This window comes from Solea senegalensis, linkage group LG16 (assembly GCF_019176455.1).
Source record: "Solea senegalensis isolate Sse05_10M linkage group LG16, IFAPA_SoseM_1, whole genome shotgun sequence".
In the NCBI taxonomy this organism is placed as follows: Eukaryota; Metazoa; Chordata; class Actinopteri; order Pleuronectiformes; family Soleidae; genus Solea; species Solea senegalensis.
The window spans coordinates 3,863,596-3,872,874 of record NC_058036.1 but is presented as its reverse complement, the minus strand read 5'-3'; positions in this window follow the sequence as shown (position 1 = coordinate 3,872,874).

Here is a 9,279-nt window from a genome sequence, read left to right as displayed (position 1 = left end):
TCGTGAGCATGGACGCCACGTCTTTCTCAGCACACACACACACACCCCTCAGAATCTTCTAGCACCATCATTGCCTTGAAGACAGTATGGTGAGCTCCGTTATGATATCTGTCACGTCTCTGTCCATGTTTGAGATTCAATGAATAAACTGAAGGACACTTTTTACAGCTGGATTTTCAATAATCTGCTTTAAAATATGTTCTTTTTTTCTTAATACGCTGCTGACTTTTCATCTATTCTCTAACCATCTTTCTTTGCTTCTTTTGAAGCTAGTGTTTACAATCCTATACTTGCTCAAATTTCATTCTCTCCTCAACTTCTATATGCTTAGAAGTCACAATTATTCCTTGTTTGAGCCAAACATTGATGATTCTTTCTGTCAAGTTTAATCTAAGAGATCCTCATCCTTATAACTTTTTCTTAAACTAGGTTTTATACAATTTGACTTAGTTATGTGTTCATACCAAGGTTATTATAGTTTCGGATTTTTCATGAGTTTTAGTTTTTATTTCATTTTGACTTAAAATGAGTTAGTTTTAATAAGTTTTTAAAGCGGGTTTGCTAGTTTTAGTTTTTTGTAATATGGAGTGTTTGCCAGGTGCAAGATTCAAAAAGATCACAAGTATTGTGTCACAAAAAGATGCCATTTGAACCCTTAGTGCTCACAGATCCGTGCTGCAGGTGCACCCTTTTTTGCTGCAGGAATAATACACAACTTCTTATATTATAAAGAATAAAGGCACTTCATATGAACCCAAAAGGATTATGCATGAAATACATTTACAAGACGTTTTATAAACACACAATTCAGTTTCAGTTATTTTTAAACTCTAGTTTCCGTTATTTCGTTACTTTTCCTCGGTTCATGCTGGTGAAGACAGTCAACTGCGCTCTCGGCATCTGTGGTCGACGCACAGAGAGCCAGCGAATCAAAGGTTTATTATGTGGTAAATACAAGCGCCATTGAATCACCCATCTGCTCTCAACATCATTTCTACACCATTAAAGAGGCTTATGATGGGTTGTCATGGACTCCTTTTTAAACACTCATACCTGTGACATAAACACACAGAAGATATGGAAAACTGGCGCTCTCCTGTGCTAGAGGAAGGTATAGCAGTGAATACCAAGTGGCCCAGAGCACTTGTGTCCTCCATTAATCTATCAGTGGCAGGTGGCCCACTGAAGTGTGTGTTCATGTGTATCACAGTCTATGACTCCCTCCTGCCTCCTCTCGCAGCAGCAAACGGATGTTGCCTGCGCTGCAGTGTGGTGACATCATCCCAGGGGCCAAGTCAGTGCTGGAGCCGCTGCTCAGCAGAGCGGAGGCCAGAGGTAAACCAGACTTCCCGGTTATTGTCATGGAAGACCTGAATGCCACAGGTTAATGCCATTACCTCATAAATACATACATAATTAGTGTTGATGTATAGATGTCTCTCTAAAGCGATGGCTGGTTGTTCTCTGCTGAAGCTATTATCTGCCAGTGAGCTTTGCCTAATGGAATATCATGTATCATGACCTCAGAAAACTTACATGACTGAGAAAATGGTTTGTATAAGAGCTCACTTATCTAATAAGGTTTCCAGACCTTATGAAAAACACATAGGCAGGGAGAGTTGTTTCAGAGATCAGCTCCTTATGAGGATTTAAACAAGAGATTGTATCTATCTGGTGCCCAGTGCCCCTGTCTTTTCCAATCACAGGTAAGACTGTGACTGAGTCTCTGAGGGCAGTTCTGCTGCAGTCCCTTCCCCAGTGCATGTGCCCCCGGTGAGCCCTCTTCGATCAGGAGCTACCCCTCCATCCACTCGGCCTCTTCACTCTGGGAAAACTAAGAGTACTTCACAGGAGACCAAACAGAGCAGCAGGGCATGAAGACACCTGTCAATGTTGACAGTTAAAAACAGCCGAGGTGTTGCAGGTGGAGTTAAGTTTGTGACCTTTTTTGTCCCCCATCTATTTAAGAAGTTGAGGAGGATCGAATCTCCCAGTCTACCTATGAGGCCTGTCACCTCATTCTTCCACCATTCAGTCTTCAATCTACCATCTTTTATCTGCCCCTAGATCATGGCACAGCACAGCAGCCCACGCCATCTCCACACGAGCGAATGATCCAGCCCTCCAGCTGTGGTTGGACGTGTGCTGACGGATGTTACTGAGATTTTTCATTATCAGGTGAGACGACCAATGATGGAACCTCTGGAGTCAGTGATGAGTTAAGTTGAAAGATGTTATTGTAGACGGCTCAGATCTGAGGAGACAATGCCTGACATCTGAACAGTGAGGCATCAGCACAGATTTGGTGAGCAGCGTGTGTCAGGTCTGATACATATAGTTAGTAAGACTTGAGATCGCGGATACGTTCCAGATGCTTGGAGCCTTGGTATCTAGTGAGGGAACCTTGAAAGGATGGATAGTGGAGAAGAGGAGGCTGCAGAGCAACCATGGTCAGGAGCTGTGGTGAAATTGTGGGCTTCAGGAATCTATTGGAAAATTACAAGTAAGGTTTTACATGTGGATTAGGTGACCACACCTTTTGCCATATGTCAACTGAGATTGGCACAGCATCCCCCATGACCCTCATGTGGAGGATAAAGTGGTAGAAGACGGATGGATGATGCATTTTACATGTTTACTTAAAAATGATGAAAAAGAGCTGCAGCGAATGGTTACTCACTCACTCACTCATCTTCTACCGCTTTATCATCCACACGGTCGCGGGAGGCGCTGGTGTCAATCCCAGCTGACATAGGGCGAAAGGCGGGGTACAGCCTGGACAGGTCGCCAGTCCATCACAGGGCCACAAAAACCATTCATTCTCACACTTGCACCTACGGACAGAGTGTCCAATTTACCTGATCCCCACACACACACCCGGGGAGAACATGAAGACTCCATGCATTAAGGCCCTTGTTCTTGTAAACCCAAAGCAACGTTTCTAAATTGGTTTGTTCAACAGTTACAGATACAGTATACATAAAATAACTGTAAAATAAATTCATTCAATTCCTTTTCTGGCCTTTAACTGCATGAAATGTCATTCGTATTTACTAAAAAAGAAAAGTTTGAAATAAAAATCACAATATAAACTAAATAATTAAATATAAATAAGTTAATTTTGCACATAACTTTTCTTCTGATAGACATATATTAGACTGTGTGATATTTACACTCTGTGAACACAAAGGAAGTCCTTTTGCGAGAGTGAACACAAAGGAAGTCCTTTTGCGAGAGTGAAAAACATCACAGATGGGCACAAACTGTACAGCACATTTCACTGAGTCAGGTCAGCCCGTCTTAGTCTGATCCATCAAACACTTAACAATCAATTACTGTCTCACGGGGGAAGCGGCTGATGAGAAAGAACAGGTGATTAGTTGCTGAGCTGTTGTGCTCCATTAAGCTGGCCAAAACTCACGGACACTGCCAGCCCAGTTAGTCGCTGCGCAGACAGGTCGATGGCTACTTCCATTCATCCTCTGTCCTGACATAATGGCCTTTCCACATGGGACAGCCAGATGTTGGACTAGTAGAATTACAAAAAGCAGAGGAGTTGACTGTGTGCCACTGAGAGAATGAGAGATTCTGCAGACTTGGTCCCTCACGATCACAAGGACTATCCTTCATTTGTCTCAGGAAATGGCTGCTGCACTCTGAGCCATCTGTGGGGTTTTTTTTACCCTCATATTATGTTTCTCAGTCTTTTCAGTTTGCCAAAAACTGTGAGCTGTCAAAATATTCAACTTTGAAAGCGGATTATGCAGTGTAATGTAAAGTGTCATTCGCTGTGTTTAAGTTTGTTTATACGCGCCCGCCCGCATGTGTGTGTGTGTGTGTTTGTGCATCTACAGAGTGAAGGAGGCTTACAGGCAGATCAGTGGCCCAGCTTGCATCACTGTGGATGATAGTCCTTCTGTAGATAAAAGTGCTCCAAGTGCAGCTTTTAATTAGGGGCAAATGCCACTTGTAAACAGTTCTCTATCTCCCCTGCTGTCGGCCAAGCATCAAGTGGACGCAGTCCCTCCGCTCGCCACTGGGTGCCAGTAAGCTGTTGTGAATGAGACAGTGGGAGAAACGGTGGCCAGAGGAGTTGTTATTCAGAATGAGTAAAGATTAAATGGCTAAGAGCCAGAAATGCATGCTACAATCAGAAATACATATTCATGTAGACACACACACACACTATGAACGAATTGTCAAGAAAAAAAAGGTGTGCAGAAGCAGACAGGAAAATAGATTTAAAGTATGATTTAAAAAAAATACAAGCCCCAGTCAAACAGATGTCATTGAGTTCACAAAGAGGGAGTCAAATAAATAAAAAATAGCATAAATCCACAAAAAAATTACATTAAAAACTATAGAATCCAATTAGGGTTTAGATAAAAACCAATATAATTCCATTTAAACACAGTTTCAGATTAAAGTCAAATGACAAAACTTTTGACTGTGTTTTATTCGAGCCACAGAGACGGGCTTATTTAATCTGAATGTATCAGTGTGTCTGTGCACCATCTTAAGCAGCCCATTAACATGTTATTTTTCAAAGTGAAGATGAGCCTTTAATGCGCTGCAGTGCAGATGGCGATTCCCTTCAGTCCAGCTGTTTGATAATAAAACAACTGATCCCACTTGTATTGACATGCTGTGTGACTCACAATGGAGTGATCGAAAACCTTGTGACATACACACAGTCTGGTGCTGTTTGCACTTGATGTCCTCGTGGGCACAGGTACACACACACACACACACATAAGAATGCACTTTTACTAAGAGCATAGCCTGTAACTCATGTATACAGGGAGGAAGTGTATATTTGGCCTATGTGATGGGAAGATTAATTGGGGGTTTTAGTAATTATGAGCTTGGCAAAGCTGCGGGCTGGAGAAGACAGAGTGACCCATCTCTTTTACTGTGATGCATCAGCAGAGCGCCAACCACTGCAGACCCTATTCATATGGCAATTAATGGAGCACTGTATATCAATGTCATTCCACTGCTCCCCCACATAAGCGCATGGATTACTCCTTCTACCAATTACAGCAATCCAATGTTTTACTGAGTGGAGAGGTGCTGCGGATGCAAATCTCGCCATCACACGTAATCACATCAACTAGAATAAGGTGTCGTTATGTTTATGGAGTATGGATTCCATAGGTAACTGTCTGAGGACAGTTTACTGGATTCATAAGTCCTCAGATGCCGGCGGATGTGACACAAAATAAATGAAGCGCAGACTGGTGAGGAATTTTTGATTGCGATTAACACAGTAGCCTCCGTCTCAGGAGATTCCAAAATGTACGAAACGGGAAGGCAAAGCAATTAGGCGCCGCGCCATACATCATACCTGAATGCAAAGTTGTGTGTGTGCCTGTGGCGTCGGCCATATTTCCATGTCAGATGTTCTTCTTTGTTATTCTTGGCAACACAAAGTGAGCGGAGACTTCATTACTGCCCCTCGTACAACTCTATTATGACATTAATGGCTCATAATCACAAGACATTACATATGCGCTGAAATAGTTCCCTTTACATTTGTTAATTATGTTTTATTTATTTATTTTTCTTTATTTTTTTTACGTTGTACGTTTTTACGATTGCCAGGATTCACTCAACAGTCGAGCCACACTCACACAGACTGTTTCAAAGTTGAATTGTGGTTCGAGTAAAAAAAAAAAGAAAAGTTAATAACTAATCCAATCTGCTTCCAATCTGTGACCCCACTACTGAAGTTCTAAGATGAAAGTCCGAGCCACATTTAAGGAAAAAAACTTGGATCTGTCTGAGAACTGCAGGAGGGGCCTCAGCCTTACACACACACACACACACACACGTCGATATACACAAATATACAGTGTGCTGCACAGACACACAGTGGCGGATCAGCGCGCATGCACATACACACCTCACCCTGCATGGGGCCACTTTGCACTACACTCCTCAACTTCAATATTTCATCTGCACAACAGAGAAGGAGCAGCGGAGAGGAGAAAAGCCCTCCATGAAATAATTAAAGATCCAGCGGGGATGCAGCAGCACAGCAGCCGCCGTCCCATCCTAAGTAATAGATCAAATGAAAGCTGTCCCTCAGATCATTAATAATGAGTGTGGTATGGAGACTGAAGGGGTAAGGGTGGGAGGGGAACGGGAGGGCATAGGGCTGGTACAGGTTGGGGGGAAGGGAGAGGGGGCATCGAGGAAGCACAAGGTATTTTTTGTGTGTGTGTGTGTGCATGTGTTTGAATACAAGTCTGGGTCCTTTTGGCAAAGACCCCGGTGGACCTCACTTGGCAGCCACATGAAGCAGCATGGCAAGAGGAGTCATGCATATGATTTGGCGCCAAGTGTCTGCCAAACTCTTAAGGCCGGATGGCAATATCTATATACGTCGCCTGTCAAATAAACAACATTTTTTACACTGTGAATGGACAGGTTAGCCGGGGCTAATAACGCTGCCTTCAATCAGCAGAGCAATAACTGGATATTATGATGGTGGATGGTGGGGCGAGCCGAGCGTAGACAGGCAGGGATGTGCTGTCTGCGGGGGGGGGAGGAAGAGGAGCCTGGAATAGGGTGAGAGGATGTGGGGGTTGCAAGGATATGGCGGTGGCTGTTGTCATCTGTGGGCTCAAGTCCCTCCAGATCCCTCCAGCTGGCAGGTACGGTGTATTTTCCCCAAATACTATACCCACACAACCAAATATAGCGTGTGGCGTTTCCCAAAAGCAGCTTTTCAGTAGCATGCCATGATTGCATCAGAGGAATCAGATTAAAAACAGAACGAGTACAAAAACTGAAAATAGAAGAGTACAGTATGTTTATTTAATCATTTAAAGCTGCAGTGTGTGACGTTTGGTGATTTTAATGTTGACGCTATTGTTTCATTTGGTCGACCGGCCGACTGTTACAGTATGTGTATGCCGCATTCTTCCCATGAAAACAGGTTTTGTCAAGCAGAACTATCAGACCTGACTGAGGGAGTGTCTGCGTAAACAGTGCAGGGGCGGGGGGGTTGGGGGTCAAGACGTGCAGAGAGAACTGGATTTTTGAGCAGTATAATTCACCTCTGGAATTCTCAATCATCATTTCCAACTCCTACTGTCACAAAAGGGGATTCAGAAGTATGAAATGCACTAACATCTTCAGCCATCTCCACTTTAAACAAAACTAAGTCATATATGTAATGTGTATGTTACATGTTTTTTTAAACGAGCGACTTCCTGTGTGCAGTGTGGGGATGTAACCAGGCAACACAAGATCTAAGTGCCGAGAAATACAGCGAGAGTCGTGTGGAAACTCGTCCGATAGTTTGAGTGCAACAGGCACTCGTTAGAAATACTCAAAAATCTGACGCTACGGTTTTAAAACATGAGGAATCATCCAGTCATAAACTCTCCCCTTTGCTTTCTTTCACAACAAGTTCTGTCAAACCAGCCCAGACACACACACCTCCGTAGTCGTCTACATACGTAAACACCACTACCACTTCCCTCTGAACACCGCAGGTGGCGGCTGACACCCCGGCACCGTTGTCTGTGAATGACAGGTGGTGCGATGTAAAAACACGGAGGGTGTAAGAGCTGAACTGATCGGTAGTGAAATGTTTCTAAAAGCATAAAACGAAGCTCTCAATGAGGTGGGAAAGGTAAAAAAAAAAAGAAAAGACAAAAAAATGAAACAGGGATGGGGTGGATTAAGTGAAGTTTTGAAAATATCATGTAGAGTTTAATTCTTGTCTGTTATGGTGTCTGAATATGTATTTGTGGAAGGGACAGAATCTTTGTCGATAAGTGAAGGCATTAGGCACAGCAGGCTGTGTATTCAGAATGCCATAATATATTCAGCCTGTGCTTATTTTCTGATGTTTTTATAGGTGCTGTATCGTCTGTGATGATTGCATGAAACCTCACCAGTTTTGCCTAGCGGCTGTTGGGGAGGCTTCACCAGGAACAGTTAAATATTTAAACACTGCTGTGAGATCTCATTAAAAACAACACATCGGCCCCCATAAGGCCCCTACAGCACTCCCTTACACGTTCCCGGGAAAGAAAAAAAAAACCCAGTTAGAACTCAGTGGAGTGTGACAAAACAGTTATTGTCTATTTACTGTGGAAAACTTGTGATAAATCATCATATCCTTCAAATAAGAGCAGCTGGCAGTGGCGCTGACAAGTGGGTGAGTTGTCATATCAGGGTAGAGAATGATTGAGACTCAGTTGTGTTTTGACAGCTGCAGACAAGCAAAAATAAGCCAAAAACAAAATAACATGACAACTAGACCAGACCAGGATTTCCATAACACACGAATGAAAACAAGACAGAGAACAAACTTTGGGTCTCTGGAGTCTTCTCGCCTCCTCACAAAATCTGGGCAATTAATTCCAGCACTATTGTTTTGGGGCTTCCCTATTTTTAGCCTGGCTGCCCTCTCAAATAAATTGATTTCCTGTGGCAAACTTGGAATGTTCCTTGTGTGCCATGTTCCCCACCCAATCCATCCAAACACACACAAATACCATCCTTCTTCCCCCGGAGGAATAAATCAAAGGCAACACTGCCAAGTTCTGCACAGCTGTGTATGTGCATCTGTTTTTATACTTGAAAACGGTTTATTTTTGTTTTACTTCCATTAATGCTTAGGCATGTCTCCCATTTCATCAAGCGCTGGCAGACAGCTGAGAAGCTATGTGTCTGACAGGCAAGTGTCTAACCGACTCTCCAAATACTAAACTAACTGACTCTCTCCACCTCTCTCTCTATCTCTGCTCTCTGTCGTGGATTTGAGACACAGGAGTCTGGTTTATTTGCGGTCCCTACCACAGAAATAATGCCTGGGTCAAAACAGACATTTAAACGACACATAAATGAAAGTAGAGCGACTTGATCCATTGATGAACACTGCTAAAGGCAGATGTATGGTAGTTGGGAGGACTCTGGCACATGCAAGACAAGAAGAAATTACAATACAAAAAGTGAAAATCATTACGCAGAGCAAAGCGTTTGCTCAACTTGTCGAGGATGACTCGGTTAAACTGCACCACTACCGTCACACAGCAAATCACTTTTTAATTACAGTGCTGCTAACTCTACCAAACGCTTACTTGTGTGAATTAATGAGGGCATTTTTCTTTTTAAAAAATCAGGTGACCAGGGATTTTGGGAGGTCTGCATGTTGAATTCTCTCACCCACCACGGCTGTGGCAGACTTGTGTGTGGGGGGGGAAATAAATGATTGTAAATGAGACCTTTGGGGTCTGAAAACAGACCGTGATAGAGGGT